We start from the raw sequence: 17,866 nt of genomic DNA on the forward strand, positions 1-17,866 counted from the left end.
TTTTGTTCATTTCAGTCCAGCTCCCACAGCACTCAGCTTGGTACCGAACCCATGTAGCTCATTAACTCAAAGCCCCCTGGCTTGGCTGTCTTCCTCCAGGGTCTCAGTGCCAGGCTCTGGGGAAGGAATGGGGTCTAGCGTTAGTAGGTCCTGGAAGGAGGTGAAGCTGTTGGAATCGGGGTGGGACAGTACTGTGTGTTCTATTACCTTTGCTTTGGGATGATACAGAGTGATGGCGACTGTGCAGATGGGGGTGTCAGGGTACCCTGTGCTCACACTGACCCTCCTCAATCCAGGAGAGCACATGTGCAATACATGGCAATAAACGTGCTGAACTGGCTTGAGACTCGATCTTCTCTGGGAGTTAATAGAGGGGTCTAGAGGGTCCATGGCTCATCTGTTGCCTGAGTACATGGAAGCTGAACAGGAGGGAATCCAAAGTTGGGGAAGAGAAGATTGTTTTCCTTTATCTTTTGCTTGTGGCTTTCAAAGTTTCAGATTCTTTCAAGAGCAAGGCTTCCCATATGGACCTCAGAAACCACCTTGACCCTAACTCCTTACTAGGGTTGCCCCAGTCCTTTGGGGACAAGATGGAGGTGGGGGGGGGCTGTGGTTGCTCCTTCTTCTCCATCATGAGCCTCATGCAAGCTGTCCCCCGTCATCATCCCCACCCTGCCTGAGCATCAGAACATCCCTTGCGTGTCTCCTTCCCCACTTACCTCACTCGCCAAACAACACCTGCAGGCAAAGCACCAGGCACAGGATTGCTAATGCCCACCTGCTCTGCGATCCTTTGGACTCAGCTAATTGCCTGGGCTGGGGAACTCACACAGCCTTTCTGAGACCTGCTGAGAGCGGAGAGCTGTGCCTTTGTGTCTTTATTGGGTTTCTTGGTTATGGTACCCGTGATGGATGATGTGGAAACTGGGGGGAGAGAGTGCCAGATCAAGTGATGAATCAACGCAGACAGGTTTAAAACCAACCCAGCCTGGTCCCACAGCGCTCCTCTTTGTCCCATTGTTTTGGGGTGGGAGGGAGGTGCCCTCTTGGGCATGTGTCAGGGTCTGAGTGGAGACCCAGGCCCCAGGCTGAGTTCTTAAAGGCGCAGATGCGGCAGCTGCCTGGCATGCTCGCAATAGCACGGGTGATTTCTCCAGGCTTCAAAGGATTGCCACACTGCACTTGCTGGCTGGGGCCCTCTTGTTTCTCATTATTTCCTGAGCAGAACGGCAGGAACCAGAGCAAGCATTGATTGGTTCTGATTTAATTGGGACTCTGGGAACAGCCTCTCATTTCTCTGGGCTAATTGGAACTTTTCTCTTTTGGGGGGTTCTTGTGTCCCCGTTGCTTGTCCGTCACCTCCTGTGGTTGTCCTGGGAGGGCCTATGGGGACAAATATGTAAATCCAAGTGGTTACTTTCCATCCTCCCTACTCAGCCCCACCCTCCTCCTGACTTTTGGTGGATGTCCCTGATCTAGAGCTGTCATGAACCTGACCTGACTTCACAAACTACTTGTTGCAAACTCACTGGAAGCTGGAGGAGATGGGGAGCCCAGGACATCATCACTTTGCCATTTCAGAGGCACAGGCAGCCACATTTTGGTGGCATTTCTAAGAGCGGAGAGTGGCAAGCCAGGCGGCATCATGGGTCCTGCAGCCCAGCGGCCTGGCTGAGCTCAGTGCCCTAGAAAGGCAGAAGAGCACCTTTTCTTCTGTCTCAAGAACTTTAAGCTGAATCTTCCAAATTCTTTGACCTTGGCTCTGCTGGTAACCCGGGCTTGATGGCTGAGCCTGACCTCCCTCCCCAGGGCTCATAGCAAGGGGCTGCCCGGGGAGGTAAAGGGGCCTGGGGCATAGATGGTGATCTTGGGAGGATTCTGCACCCTTTGGATGGGGATGGGCAGTGCATGGTGAGGTACTTGTAACTAGTCCTTGGGGTGTATCTTCAAGAGAAGGTGCTCAATTCATTTTGGATGCTCATGCTGGGGGGTGTCAGGTGGGCACTGTGGCCCTTCACAGCAGTTCTGGGGTGGCTTGCCTAGTACAGGCAATTCTCCTGAGGCAAGAAGCATGGAGATTGGTGGATGCAATAGAGACCTGTAGGTGAGAAAGTCTTGTGAGTCTCCAACAGCTGTCCCGGTAGGACTGGAGAAAGAAGGCAAGCTGCTCTCTCCCAATACAGCCCTGAGAATTGATGCCCTGGAGATGCCCGGCTGGGAGAAACCTGGATGGTTCTGTGATTCACAGTTATGTTGATCTGATTAACTTTCTTTTCCGGATATTTGAATCTGAGCCTCTGCATGTGTCGAATCTATGGGGTGACAGAAAGAATATCTTTTGTATTGTTTTTCTGGCAGTTCAGACTTTCATCACAGGCAAGAATCTTATTCTGACTTTTCGCTTTGCATCTGCTAAACCCTCTCCTGTCAAAGACATGGTGACCAGTTTCTTGGTTTTGCAGAAGCATCTGGGGACCAATTAGGCAGCTCAACCAGCAAAGAGTGGTCCTGGCCTAGGGCTGTTCCTGTTGTGAGGAGGGAAGGTGCTGGAAGGAGGGGGTGGCAAGCAGCAGAGGAAGCCATAAGGGGAGCTTGCACATCAGGCTGTGCAGCAAGCGGCTCACACACTTTCTAGAGGTCTCCATGGCCCAAGGCCTGTTCCGGACTCATCCTTTCTGCACACATAGGTTGGACTGATCAGGCAGAATCACAGCAGCCTGTTGACCCCACCAGTGACTCTGACCCCATCATGCATTTATCTCTGTGAAATTGTTAATTACTAGGAAAATGGCCCATATGCTCCACTTTCAAGTTTTATGCTCTTAGTTTAGCAGATTAATGAGAAATCATGGCTTTGTCTTTCCCCACCTGCATACCTTCCTTGCTCAGGTTGATGGCTAAGTCCATTCTCTTTGTGAGTCCCTGTAGCCTAACTGTCCCTGGGCCAGGGAGGCCAAGAGCTGGTGCTTGGCAAGCTCCCTCTGTGCTGTGGAGCCTAAAATGTTGCATCAGCTAAAGTTGGTCTCTAAAGGGGTCAGCTAAAGGTGTCAGCTAAAGGGGTCAGCTAAGATCATTCCAACTCTGGATGTTGGCAGGGCCTTGGCAGTTCCTAAAGAAGAACAGAGCTGTTCTCAGCTGTTCTCTGTCCCTCGCTTTGTGTCTCTTCTGCTCCTTAGTATGCATCAAAGGCCTGCCTTGGGCCCTACAACCTCATGGGCACTGTCTGTGCAGCCCTTCCCCCCCGCCCCCCACCCCACTCCTCGGCCACACTTCCCTGCCCCTCCCCCAGGTCTCTTCTTCCCTCCTTCCCTCCCACCAAATGGGGACTGTTTTCCTTGGTAATTTCCCACCTACATGTAAATTCCTTCATGCCTGGAAACCCAAGGGACATTTTGAACCTTTCAACAGTTTCGACACCTTTGTCAACCTGAGCAGCCGAGATGAGCCAATCTATAAGCCTGGGGGAGTCGAGACAAAAAATCTGCAGGGTTCGAAGGGGGAGAAAAATGTGTCTAATTTAGCTCCTCTTGGAAAAAAGAAGTTTCTGGGGCCTATTTCCACCTCCCTTCATCCTGGGTGTTGAAAGAGAAACTAGGGGCCTGACAGAGCGCACGTGTGTGTGTGTGTGTGTGTGTGTGTGTGTGTGTGTGTGGTGCTGTGCTGGTGGCTGCATTCAGGGGCACTGAGGAACCTTTTCTGCTCTGCTCTCTGGCCCATCAGCTGTTGGCTGGCGACTGAGAGGAAGGCCACAACCTAGACGCCTCCTCTCAAGCCCCAGGGAGACCCGCTCTGCTCAGGGCTGGGGGAGGCCAGGGTCATTAACACCGCAGCCCTGTAAGATGAGCTTCATGATAGGATTGCCCAACGGGCTACTTCATTGAGAAACCTCTCGGGCCTCCACGGTGGCCCTGCCCAGCGCCCTCCAGAGAGGCCTCCTATGTAATTGGCTGGATGTAATGGGCTGTGACACCAGCATGAGCAACAGTAAACAGAGCTGGAAGGATGCCCTCTGCCTCACCGACTCCAGCACAGGGGGCAGGGGTGCGTGGTCCCAGACTCTGGTGGCGGCAGGGAGAACAGGGGAGAGGGGCAGCTCTGGGTTCCAGACCCCCTTGTGCTCTGCATTGCCCCTTCTGCATTTGAAGGACAGGGGTAGAAGCACCCAAATACGAGCAATCATGATTCTCCCAGGTCAGTGCTAGCGTAAAGAGAACGTTCTGGGCATGATAGCTGTCCTGGGTAGAAGTCCATGACTTAGTAAATATTATCAAAGATGATGACGAAGGCACCATACAGTCATTACTGGGTCGGTGTGGGCAGTGGAGACATCACGGGTGAGCAGTTCAGCTGGGGCCCTGGGCCCACCACTACTGCCCCATGAAGAACCATCGAGCCTGAAACAGCCCAAGCCGGGGGGTGGCGGTGAGGGTGGGGGTGGGAGTGGGCAGGATACGGAGAGACCATCTATTCTGTCTGCCTCATTTATCCATGGAGAGAGGGTGGCCAGAGAGCATCTCTGGATACCAATCTAGGGAGTCCTGTTGGGGAATGTCAGAGCTGGGATCAGACCCAGGTCTGGGAGGCCACCATCTGCCTCTGCTTCTGAGTCTGGTTTTTGTTGAAATTAACCGTCCTTAGACGCACAACATCTGTTTCCAGGAATATCCACCCCTTCTCAGCTGTTTTCCCATGAACACTTTCTCTGTGTCTGTGTCGTCCCTTGTTTTATCTTGGGTCCAGGCGCTCCGTGGAGCTGTGCTCTACGATCATACATTTCCGCACCGTACAGCACAGGGCTCCACGTTGACTACCCGCATCTTCTTTTTAATCTTTCTGGGAGCAGTACCATCTCTCCAGATGTTCTGACATGTTGACGTGCCTGTGAGCCATCCAGAGGGGCATGGCGTCTGGGCGGGGGTGGGGTGGGGTGGTGGTGACACCAAGCTCCCTGGGAAGGGTGAGGTCTAAGGCTTTGTGCTTCCAGAAGAGGACGGGGGGGATGGCAGGGCTGTGGGCTGCAAGCCTGACTGTGTCTCTGTAATCGGCATCAAGGAACAGCATGGGCCCCGAGGGCTGAACCCGGGCCCAGGCAGCGCTGTGGTCAGACTTACCCCCTTGGCTTCCTGTCCCCAACTCTCTCTGGAGCTGGACAGCCCCTGTATGCAGAACCTGAGCACACACATCTGCACAAACTTCCTTGCCTGGAGGGTGAATCACCACTTTGGAGTTTGAAGCATGGAGATGAAAACTCCCACTGAATGTGAGCTTGCCTGGAGCTGGGACCCTCCGTTCTGGACCACTGGAGCTCTGATGGTCTGAGCTCTGTTTCCACTGCTTTGGCCCGTTGACAAGCTGTGTCGACAGCGCCCTAATGCTCCTGGGCCTCAGTTCTCTCTCAAGGCAGCGGGGTGAAGAGCCCGAGAAGAGTCAGCTCAGGGCAGCTGCAGATGGTGAAGGAATGCATCCTGTTCACACACCACCAGAAGCAAGCCTTATTTTGCCAACAGGGCCATGGCAGGGACATTGAGAGAGGGACACCCTGGCCTTTCCCTAGGGGAGGGGTCTCTATCTGCAGATGTCCTGTCTGTACGTTCCTTGCTGGCTAAGAGCTGGAGTACCAGTTACCTGGTCAGGCAGCTGCAGCTGAGCCTTCCACTTTTGTTTTAAGGGCCAGTTAATGAGGCAGGGCAGGAAAGCCCCAGGGAGATGTGGCTTAGCACAGAGGAGTATGCCTCGATCTGCCTGGGGCCCCGGGAGCTATCCTGTATGACAGAGAGCATCTTGCCTTCCTGTGTGCCCAGCCAGCCTGCCACGCGAGGCATCTGTGCAGCTGCAGGTGTGCTGGGTTCACCCTCTCGTGTGTGTGTGTGTGTGTGTGTGTGTGTGTGTGCGCGCGTGCACGCCCGCGGGCACGCTCACGGACCGAGAGGTCAGGAGGAAATCAGCTCGGCTACGTCAAGCCCTGGAGAGGTTGGCGAGGGTAAGGAGGCGCTGTGGGGAACCTCAGGAGGCTTCTTGGAATCACAGGACAGGAATTTAGGACCACGGAGGGCCAGGAGCAGCCCTAACAAGGGTTTTCATTGAGGGTGGGACCCGGTTCAGGAGAAGGGCTGGAGCAGGCCCTTCAGGTTCTGGCTTGTCCCTGGCCTCTGTCTGGAATAGCCCACCAACGCTGTGGGCACATAGTGCCCCTAGTGGGGGCTGGAGTTACTTGGTCTTCAGGTATGACCCTTGGGGCCTGCTCAGGTCACCTCCTTGCAGGCCTTGGCAGTTCTGGCCTCCCATTCCTCAGTCTAGTTGGATTCTACTAGAAGGGAACTGTCTCTATGCTCATTCTTTCTCTAGGTTCTTATTGGACACCTACTGTTGCCAGGCCCTTTATATTTATACACTCAGATGAAGCGATTATACTTCTGAGACTCTGCTAGATTCTTGGCTCTTAGAAAGTGCTTGCAATATCCAGAGGGCAAGGGGACCACAAGTGGCCTATGGAGGGTGGCCCCTCCCAGCTAGGTAAGGCCTCTAAGCCCGCCAGATGACACGTACTTTGCTTTCCCACAGTGGTCCCCCAGTCTGCTCTTAGACACTACCAGTGATGGGACACTCTGACTTCCTGAGGCAGCCTGGTTCATCACGGAGCCCTTCTTTCTAGGACTGAAATGAATCAGGGACCCACTGCTCTTGTTCCTGGGTTGGAACTTTTAAGCAAATCTCCCTTATCCCAAGTTACCTTTCATTGTTGTTATTTTTTAAATGCTTTGAACAGGTAAGACCTATGAAATTAAGTTTCCCTTTGACTCTGGTCCTGTTCAGGTCCCTCACTGTTTTAGTTTCTGATATTCTCTTGCCAATAGAGTCCATGCATTTGCACACCCAGAATGTAGACAAGTCCTTTCCTCATCTGCACAGGGCTTACTGCACAGGGTTTTTCACCTAGTTCCACCCCCCCCCCCCTTTCTTACTTAACAATGAAAGTTAGCAGTAGTTTGGTTGGTTGTGTTACCTAGAAATCTGGCCTCTTTCTTTCCAATGATTGTGTAATATTCCACTGGATGGTTGTACCTTTATTTAATTGGCCCTTCATTTATGTACATGTAGGTTGCATCCTGTGTTTTGCTATTTCTAAACAATATTTCAGCAAACATCCTTGTGCCTTCATCTTCGCACTTAGGAGTGAGCATATCTGTGAGATTAATTAATTAATTAATTAATTCAATGAATATTTATTGAGGACTTTCTGTGTGCCACGGACTTTTCTAAGAGCTAAGATGCAGCAAGTTCTTAGAAGTAAAATTGCTGAATCAGAGTATATAAATTTTTAATTTTGATAGATATTCCCAAATAGTCCTCCAAAAAAGGACATTTTCTTCCAATTTTTGCTCCCACCAACAATGTATGAGGGTTCCTGTTCCCCATACCTTTGCCAAGATAATAAAATATCAATTGTTTTTATCTTTGCCAATCTGATAGATGAAAATTGGCCTCCCACTGTGGTTTCAGTTTCCACTTGTCTTGCTATGAGGGGCATTGAACATGGCAAAGTTCCATAAATTGCCCTGTTTGTGGGTTGAGACGCAAGCGTTCCTATGTCACGCATCATTACATTAGGTGGGTTTGCACTTGGCAGTCAGTTTGGAGTGTGCTCACTCCACGACGTGGTCTACCCTTCACTCTCCTCTGGTCCCTTCCCTCCTGCCCTTCATCTCACCCTTCATGCATTCTTTGCCCATCTGTAGCCTTAGGACATTTGGGCATGTGCTCTGCACCTATTTCAGTGTTTCCCGACTGTGGTAGGGGAAAGGAGAACAGGTGGGACAGGACAAGAGCCGGTGCTGCTGCAAAAGGGCCATGCCACCCTTCTGGCCAGTCTCAGGAAGGCTGGCCAAGCCCGGTTTTCCCATCCTTCTTCTCCTGCCCAGGACCTGTTCTGGGCTCCCTGCTCCCCTTCTTGCAGCCCTGCTCTGCCCCACTCATCCCTCAGCTCTCACCCTTTGCCCAGTCCCTCCACCTGTCATCGCTTCCTTTTACTCTCCCAGCTTATCTCTGGGGCCTCGGGGCTCAGCTCACCCTGGTGACTCCCACTCCACTGCCCCTTCTTAAGTCACCAGCCCTCAGCCGGTGCCTCCTCCAGCCTCCTCTTCATTTCTTCTGCAGCCTCTCACCCTCACTAGACCTGCCACCCCTTCCGCAGCAGCCCTGAATCTGTCTCAGTCCCATCCCTGACCAGGTGTCCTTGCCCAGCCTGCGGAAGCCCCAGGCCTACTTCTGCCAGTGGGCGTTGTCTTAGCCCTGGGCTGCGGCTCACTGCCTCATTCTCTTTTTGGTTTTGTCTTCTACTCTGCAGCAGTTCTTTCTCTCTGGGGCCATGGACTTCCCACCTCTCGTACTAGCCTCAGCCTCCCTCTCCCCTCTTCCTTACTCCCCATCTCCCCTCTCCTCTCCTCTCCTCTCCACTCCTCTCCCCTCTCCCCCTCCTTTCCATCTTTCCTCCCTCCCTTCCTTCCTCACTACTTTTCTGTTTAAATATATTCAGGTTAAAAGGTGAGTCAGCTTAAAGAAAAAATAATAAGTTAAATAATAAATTTAAAAATCTGGCATGTAGATATGGCAAAAAACAATAAAGATAATATGCAAATGACTGATGTTTAAAAAACTGCTGACTTGCCCCGTTTACCTAGGTTAAGAAAGCAGCCTGTATGCTCTGCAGGGCAGTCCCACACTCCATTGTCAGATCATGCTGACGGCTCTGATTCGGGTACAGAGCAAACTTCTCTGGACTGGCTTTCAGCTTGCATTGAGGCACTAGTGCAGCGTGGCTATCATTTATAGAGCACTCATGTGTACCGGCTGCTCTGCCAAATTCCTTTCCTGTATTATCTCTTAAATCTTCACTGTAGCCCTATGAAGTACATACAATCATCATGCTCGCTTTTCAGTTGAAGATACTGAGGCACAGAGAAGCTAAGTAGCTTTGCCGAGGTCATGCAACGTAGGACTCTGAGGCCTGGCTGATAACTCTTATTCTGTATTCCTCTGCCAGCTGGAGAAGAGCAATGTTTACTTAGGGGCAGACCTGTGTTTTGTGATGGGAGCTAGGGCGTCAGCGTCCCATGTGGACTGAGATATAAGCCTTCCCTAAGGTACCCAAAGAAAAGCCATCAGAGTTTGATCAGCATTTTCCATTGGCTAGGTGTGAACCAGGAGGTTCATGGAGGGACCATGCTCACGGCAAGAATGAGTCAAAGACACACCCCTCCGGCTCCATGGTCAGCCCAGCTCTCACCCTTCTCCTCCCCAAGCTCCCTACGGGCAGGGCCACCCCTGATGAGCCTCTGTGTCCCAAATGCCTACACTGTGCCATCTGTGAAATGAGAACCAAACAAAACACATTGAAAACAAAATTGGTGGAAGCAGGATGTGAGCTGAGGAGGAAGAAAGGCTTTGCAAGTAAGTCAGACAGAGGAAGACAAATATCATATGATATCGCTTATATGTGGAATCTAAAAAAAAAAAAAAAAAAAGAGACAAATGAACTTATTTACAAAACAAAAGCAGACTCACAGACTTAGAAAACAAACTTACGGATACCAAAGGGGAAAGATACTGGGAGGAGTGGGGAGAGATAAATTGGGAGTTTGGGATTGACATGTACACACTACTATATTTAAAATAGATAACCAACAAGGACCTACTGTATAGCACAGGGCTCAATATTGTGTAAGAACCTATATGGGAAAAGAATTTGAAAAAGAATAGATACATGTATATGTATAACTGAATCACTTTGCTGGACGCTGAAACTAACACAACATTGTTAATCAACTATACTCCAATATAAAATAAAAATTAAAAAAAAAAATGTTTAAGAAAACATCTCAGCTGAACTGGGCAGTGTAAACTCCGAACAAACCAGGCAGGAACGGAGTGCGAGTCCGATGACAAGGCGTGCACTCGGAGAGGTGACGATGGCAGAACCAGATGGAGGAAGTAACCAGTGATGACAGAGGCCTTGTCTGTCTGTTGTCCAATAGAGTGACACGTTGTACACACACAGGCACACACAGAAGAAAATCAACAGAACGGTTGCAAGCCCATACGTCATGAAACCCTTTTGCTAAAATTTGGTGATAATGTGTCAGTTTGACAGAGGACATAAGGTCAGTGTAACGTGTGTGCTTCAAGCAGAAAATGACAATCTGCTCTTTGCACAAGATGGATAGAGCTTCTCATTGAAATTGTATGGAATATGCAAGAACTCTGCCAAATCATGAACTTGGCAAAAATGTACCTGTTCTGTGAATTAGGCAATTGGACGGTTTCTGTTGGGTTTCTGGGTCTGTCACACACATGCCTGTGTTGATCCGAATGTGGAGGCCCTTGTGACTTGGGCTTCTCTTCTCTCACTGGTTCTGTTTGTCTTCCCCTCTGTATCTTTGGCCAAATTGTCTCTCCCCTGTTTTCCTTTTTTTTCTTTTCCTCCATTTATTCTAGTCTTTTGTCTGTCTTCTCTCTGGAGTTGATTCGAAAAGAGAGAAAAGAGAAAACACATTCCATTGGTAGAATTTTAATGAATGGATGGCTAATTCCATTCATTTTATTTTTTTTCCTCTAGGAAACTGTTTAGATGCAAATTGCAAGAACAAATGCATTTTTTCATATAGGAAAATATAGGAAATCAATGTTTATCAGTGAAATCAATTGCAAATATTACGAGTAATTTTTGTCATCAAAATTATGAATATGTAATCACACGTGTTGATAATAAGGTTATTTTTTAAAAAGAACATAGCTTTTTAAAAAAATGTCTTTGTAGAATGCCCTGCTTCTCTGTTCTCATTTCTTTATTTTTCTGGAACACACTCTACTGCTTTCAGCTTCTTCAGCCCCATTCTTCATTATTCCTGGCTTATGAGAATTCTTTCAAACTTCCTTTTTTTCCTAACATCTTTTAAATCTTTCAGTCCAGCTACTAGTTAAGAACCAGTTACCACAGCCGTTTGTGGTTTAACATACCCAATCAGAGTGACAGATGTAACCTTTCAGGCTGACAGCTGCCCTCCCCTCTTGTAGGTAGCTCTAACCCGCTTACCTAGCCCACTTACCTCAGAATTTCCTCATGCAAACTCAGTTATTTGGGAGAGCGTTTCACCTTCGGGGACTGGACTTTCCACTCCCCTTTGCTCTGAACCCCGTCAGGGGGCACTTACTGCCCCTCCTTGCCCACTTGCAGAGTCTAAATGTGAACTCACCGTCCCAACGCGGGCAGCAGCCCCCTCCCCTCTGAGGACTTGCTGCAGCCTTGGGGGCAATGGAGGTGCTCCCCAGGGAGCTGACAGCTTCAGCACACTAGCCAGCTGGACATCCACACCCCCACGTCTTCCTGACCAGGAGGAGGGAGAGGTGGCCGGACATCCTGACCCCCCGGGTCCTCTCCCTGCCCTGGCTCCCCCTGATGGCCAGTCCTCTTCTGGCCACCACCACCTCCCATGTCCCCAGTCTCCTTTCCCGCCCGTAGCTGTGTGCCGGCCCTTCCTTCTGGGCCACAAAGGCTCTCTAGACAGACATTGTGTGCTGTTTGCCAACACGGGGGCCCGGGTACACAGAGGGGGCGAGGGAGAGGCCAGCTGCCCTCTCCTTTCACACAGACCTTTGCTTTCTCCCTTTCAGTCTCCCCCTGGCTCTCCGTCTTTGAACGTGCATACAAAAATAAAAAAAGCAGTTGCTAATTAGAGCCAGAGAATGAGAGCGAGCCTGGAAGAGGGAGGTAGCGGAGGGGCCAGCTCCCGTGCAAATCAACCAGGGAGGAAGGGCAGGGGGGCCCCTGAGGGGCTTGGGAGGGATAGTTTGTCAAAATAAGCAACAACGCTTCTTCAGAATGGCAAAGAGGGATCTTGTCTTAACCTCCCGTCCTAAAAGGGGAGGAAAGGAGAAATGACAGAGTTTCTTGTAAACTCCCACTGCTGGTGTCCATCTACCCTTCTCATCTTTGTCCCTCTCTCAGTAGCCCCCGTAAACAATAGTATCTGTTTGGGGGACATTTAAGTGTATCCTTTTATTGGTCATTTTTGTTCTGGCTGATAGAGAATGCGGGATCACTGGCTGAGAGGGGAGCCCCCTTACGGAGGAGCCACTGAGTCATCAGGAAGCCCCAGCTTGAAAAACATCCTCTGACAAATCAAGGCTCTCTGTCAGGGCTTTTTTCTCACCCAGTCCTGTTCTTGGTTCACCAGGCAATTTCTCTTCCCAACCCAATGTCATTAAATTCGCCAAAAGCAAAAGTAGCCCTGATGCCCGGTGCCGAAGGGCTAGATGCCCAGTGGATGGCTAGGCGGACAGCAGCCGGTGTCAGGACAGGACCCGACTCCGACTGGAGATCTTTGAACCCACTGCAGGCTCACAGAAGGTTCCAGATACCACAGCAGTCAGGGCCTGGGGGCACCAATCTGGCAGTTCTTCTGTGGCTTAGAATGGCCCCATGCTTCAAGGGGCCAGGATCACTCTGAAGGCTTGGAGGTGCCCGGGGGGACTGGCTTTGGAGAACTGGCAGTCACAGGGAGGGAGGGTTACCTGGTGACTCGGCCTGTCTAGAGATGCAGTTTCTCCAGGCATATGGTGAACGAAGTGATGATGCAGATCTATAAAGATTTTGACGTCAGTGCCCTGTGCATTGAAAAAAATGAGGTAATTTTCTGAAAAGGAGAACAGTGGAAGCCTCATCGTGATACACATTGGTACTAACTAGTCAGGAAGGAAGAAAGGAAAAGGAAATAGAACATGGAAAGCAAAGACTATAGCTAGCTCATTTTCTTCCACTGGTGGCTGTTTCAGGTGATGGCTACGTGTGAGAAGAGAGACCCCACTGGAATCTATTGGGAACATCCTCCAGTTCTGGGCTGAGGTCTCAAAATGAACCTTTCTGGAGTCCATACGCAGTGGACTGTCTGTAGCACACAGCTCAGTGTAGCTCGTCTTAACCCTGCCCAGGGACTCCTCTGGAAAATAAGGGCTTGAATCCATCTCCCATGCAACTAGCCAGACCACAAAGCTGTTGAGAAAACAGTCATCGATGGGTAGTTGTCAAGAGCTGGCGGCAGGAAGCTTGGGTTGTTCTGTCCTGGCTCTGTGTTTATGAGCAGAATGACCTCTCTGGGCTCAGTATCGTGTTAAGTGGTTTTATAACACTGTGTTAAGTGGTCTTCTAACACTGGGCTCGGGCTGGCAGTGAAGACACCATGAGGATCTCTGCCTGGGTAGAGTTCAGCCAAGATCTTGGCACGTTGCAAGGGTTCAAAAACGGATGCTGATATTATCAACGTTTTATTATTAAATAAGCCAGAGGATAATTTTCTATCTATCTATGGGGCTGGTTCTCTTGAGGTGTATGAGAATTGTGGAAAGGATATGGTACATTTACAGAGATCTGGTAAATATTAAGATGGCTTAGATAACATGATCTGGGTCATGGGTACATAAACTAGTTTAGAGTCTCTGGAGATAGTGGAAGCCACCCATCTAGTCATAAGTGGATATGAGTTTAGAGTCTCTGTGGAAGCCACCCATCTAGTCATAAGTGGGCATGAGTTTGTCCAGTTTCTCATTGCAAAATTAACTTTTTTAAATTCTTTTTTACATTTTTCAGTAACTTTAAATTTTATTAAAAAAAATTATCATACAGAAAATTTAACTTATTTTGTTGGACCGTTTTATGAACTTTAACACATGTATAGATTTGTGTAACCTCCATAAAAATTAGGAAACAGAAGAGCTGCCTTATGCTTTCCCTTTATCTCCATTGCCTCCTCCCATCCCCCACCCCTGGCAATCAGTGATCTGTTCTTCATCACCGTTATTTTGCCTTTTAAAATGGAATGATACACCGTGACAACTTTTTGAGACTGGCTTCTTTCACTCAGCATAATGCCTGTGAGATTCATCTCAGCTGCTGTTTGTGTCAGTAATTTGTTCCTTTTCATTGCTGAGTAATATTCCATTTTATGGATGCACCATAGTTTTGTGTACCTATTCACCTGCTGAAGAACATTTGGATTGTTTCCAATTTTTGGCGATTACATATAGTTGCTATAAACGTGCAGGTACACGTTTTTGTGTAGACATACATTTTCATTTCTCTAGGGTTAATACCCAGGGGAGGGATTGTTAGGTCATATTAAAATGGGATGTTTTACTGCCAGGCTGATTTTCAGAGTGGCTGTACCATTTTACATTACCAACAGCAATTGTTCTGCATCCTTGTCAGCTCTTGGTATTATCAGTATTTTTTATTTTAGTCATTCTAATTAGTATGTCATGGTATTTCATGGTGGTTTTAATTTTCATTTCTCTAGTGAATAATGATGTCGAATATCTGTCATGTGCTTATTTGCCATCTCTTTATACTCTTTGGTGAAGTGTCTATTCAACATTTTTGCCCAAGTTTTAATTAGGTTATTTGTTTTCTTACTATTGAGTTTTGAGATTTCTTTGTATATTTTGGATACAAGTAGTTTTGTTGAACGTGTGATTTAAAAATATTTTCTAGCTTGTAACTTGTTTCTTCTTTCTCTTAACAATGTCTTTTACAAAGCAAACATTTTTAATATTGATGAAATCCAATTTATCCATTAAAATTTTTTTATTAAAGATTGTATTTTTAGAGCAATTTTAGGTTCAGAGCAAAATTGAGAGGAAGGTACAGGTTTTTCCCATATACCCCCCTGCCCCACATGGGCATAGCCTCCCCCATTATCAACATCCCCCGACAGAGTGGCATATTTGTTACAACTGATGAATCTACACGAACACATCATAATCGTTCAAAGTCCATAGTTTACATTAAAATTCACTCTTGCTGTTGTACATTCTGTGGATTTGGACAAATGTATAATGACATGTCCATCATCATAGTATCATACAGAGTACTTTCACTGCCCTAAAGATCATCTGTGCTCTGCCTGTTCATCCCTCCCCACATCCATCCCCTGGCAACCTCTGATCATTTTACTGCCTCCATAATTTTGCCTTTTCCAGAATGTCATACAGTTGTAATCATGCAGTATATAGCCTTTTTTAATTGTCTTCTTTCACTTAGTAATATACGTTTAAGTTTTCTCCAGGCCCTTTTTATAGTTTGACAGCTCATTTCTTTTGAGAGCTGAGTAATACTCCACTGTCTGGAGAATTTATCCCTATTTTTCCAATTTATCCAACCAATTATTTTTTCAATTGTTCCAGGACAAGAATCATATTTTTGGTATCATGTCCAGTAATTCTTTGCCCAACCCCAAGTCACAAAGGTTTTCTCCGAATGTTATCTTCTGGAAGTTTTATAGTTTTGTGTCTTTAGGTCTATGATCTGTTTTGAGTTAGCATTTGTTGGAAGTATTTGTTGGAGGTTCAGGTTGAAGGTCATTTTATTATTACTTTGCCTGTGATGTCTAGTTGTTCCAGTACCAGAGATGACTCCTTCACCTCCTCCAAGGCTTTATTTGAAAATTATCTTCTCAGTGCCCCCCACCCTGACCACCCTACTCACAGTGTAGACCACCCTCAGCAGCCCTCCTGTCTCTGCTACCTCGCACTCATCATCTCTAAATAGTGTATAACTTATTGGTTATGTGTATTATCTGTCTCTCCTCAGTAGAACGTGGGCTACATGAGGGCAGGGATACTTTGAGGGTGTGTGAAGGTCTGTTTGTTAACTGATGTGTCCTGAGTGATTAATAAGAACTGGATGCACAGAGATGCTGGGCTCCCTCAGGGCACACGGCTGCAGAGGGAGAAGGTGCAGGGGTGGCTGGCGGAAGCTCCCAGGCCAGGTCAGATCACAAGTGAGCTGTCCGGAGCCCTGCCTCCCACGTTCATCAGGCAAAACAGGTTTGTCAAACACTCCACCCTGAGCTCTCCTCTCACCCACCCGCCCACTGTATTATTTGAGGCCAGTAAGAACTTAAGCAATTAAATCATTTTTTTCTATGTCTTAAAAGTATTTGTTCCGTGAAACTTAAGCTTTATCCCTTTTTCACCCTTACACCCCTTGAAAAAAAGAAAGTGCTCTAATGCCCTGGGAAAGTGATCTTAAATTCTAATCAGTCCTCAATCCTGGGTGTTGGAAGCCACTCAGCGATGAGGCAATTGGCAGGGCAGGGGTGCACGGGGAAAGCTATTTAGGAGGCAGAGTCGGCTAAGATGCAGGTTTCACCTGGCCGGACAGTCTTCCGTTCCAGTGAAGAGGCTTAATTTATCAGGGCGGAGGCCCAGGGAATCCGAGAAGCAAACAGTACGAAGATATGGAGATGACAGAAGAAAAGAGGGCAGCTTAGATGAACTGGGGTGGGGGACTTAGTGGGTTCCTGTCCTCCATAATGGAGCCCCTCTCCATGCTGTCCTTACCTTGAGTCCCAGCATCACTCACTCTCTCCAGTGGCAGGTGGAAGGAGTGTATGGTGCTGTGTCTCCCTGGGGTCAGCTCTGGAATTTCTATATAGGAGGGGTTTGGGGCCATGGCTTGGTTGGATGGGAGGGGAGGGAGCTGGCTGGGCACTTGAAGGCTGCGTTTGTACAGCAGTCTCACTGTTCTTAAAGGGGATGTTAATTTGGAGTGCAGGACGCTGATGGGAACAGGAAGGGAGGGAGCGTCTGTTGGGACCTGGCTGCAGAAGGAGCTGGTCCTTGCCTGCCTCACTGCAGAGGAATCTGCCCCATAGATACCACCCATCTCCCGCCCCAAGGTGGAACCCTGCTCTCTGATGATCTCTGAACAGCTAAGGCTCCTGGTCTGTTTGGAATCTGGTCACATACTATATTTGTTCCCAGAAAAGCAAAACCCACGTTGTCTCCTATTTCTGTCTCATTTCCACCACTGGAGAGACCAAGTCGGCTAATTTTCCCTTTTGACAAATTTGCTTTAGTTCAGTGGGAGGCGCTGCTGATTTTGAGTCATCAGACCTATGAGGGTGGGGGAACCCAACTTGTAATATTTCTTAAATTATACTTTAATGAAGACGCCCACTAACACTTGTAATAATTCACAGAAAAGAAGCTCAAGCAGATCTGGTTGAAATGTCTTCCTTTGTGGTTTTTGTTTTTAAAGATGTGTTACCAGCTTAAACGGAGGTCTTAATTACAGATCAGAAACAAAAAGTTGCAGTGTCTGAGAATTGCTTCTCGCCTGTTCCCTTGGCCACACCTGTCTCCCGTGGTTCCTCAGGGGGAAGACCCGCCCAGGAGAGGCTGCCTCTCCCCCTTGGGCCCCCTTCCCTTCCTCCCCCTTCGAAGCATCCTTGCTGTGGGCCAGCACTGGGTGCAGGGCTCCTTAGCTGTATAGAGAGTGCCTGGATCTTTGGTCTTTCTCTGAGAATCTACGTATGGTAATGTCAAAACAGGGTTACAAAAACTGTGGTATGATTTAAGTGTTTGCATTCAACAAATAACTGCTTTTAACACAAAAATTGCGATACTTGATGTTATGCTACAAGAAGATACTTGCAGGGTTTATGGGATGTGTACACGTGCAGCCCCTTAGAGGCAGGCTGGTTGGATAATGTGACATGTTTGAAGTTGTGATGGACTCCTCATCTCAGTCCTGTGACTCTCTCATCAAGTGTGAATTTGAGGCCTTTCCCAGATGGGAGTGAGGCCAGGTGGCCCTCCTACCTTGCCCGTGACAGCCCGGCTCGGCCCCTGAGCCTGGGGGATGGGCAGCGCTGACAGAGATGGGTCCCTTGCCCACCTGTGCATCCCCGCCGGTCCTCAGCAGCATCCTCGTCTCTGGGGGTCTGACCCCTCTTCTTGCTCCCTCTACAGCCCCGCTGGGGGCTCCATGGACACAACCATTTGGAGTATGGTTCAGAGGACAGGTAAATCTGAT

The 17,866-nt window shown here is 48.6% G+C and overlaps 1 protein-coding gene across 2 annotated transcripts in view; it reads left to right on the forward strand.

The window, feature by feature from the left end:
- EPHB1 (EPH receptor B1) overlaps positions 1-17,866 on the forward strand; it is a 428,957-nt gene that overhangs the window by 156,367 nt on the left and 254,724 nt on the right. The gene's annotated exons all lie outside the window — the stretch shown is intronic.

Source organism: Balaenoptera musculus, chromosome 4 (genome assembly GCF_009873245.2).
Source record: "Balaenoptera musculus isolate JJ_BM4_2016_0621 chromosome 4, mBalMus1.pri.v3, whole genome shotgun sequence".
In the NCBI taxonomy this organism is placed as follows: Eukaryota; Metazoa; Chordata; class Mammalia; order Artiodactyla; family Balaenopteridae; genus Balaenoptera; species Balaenoptera musculus.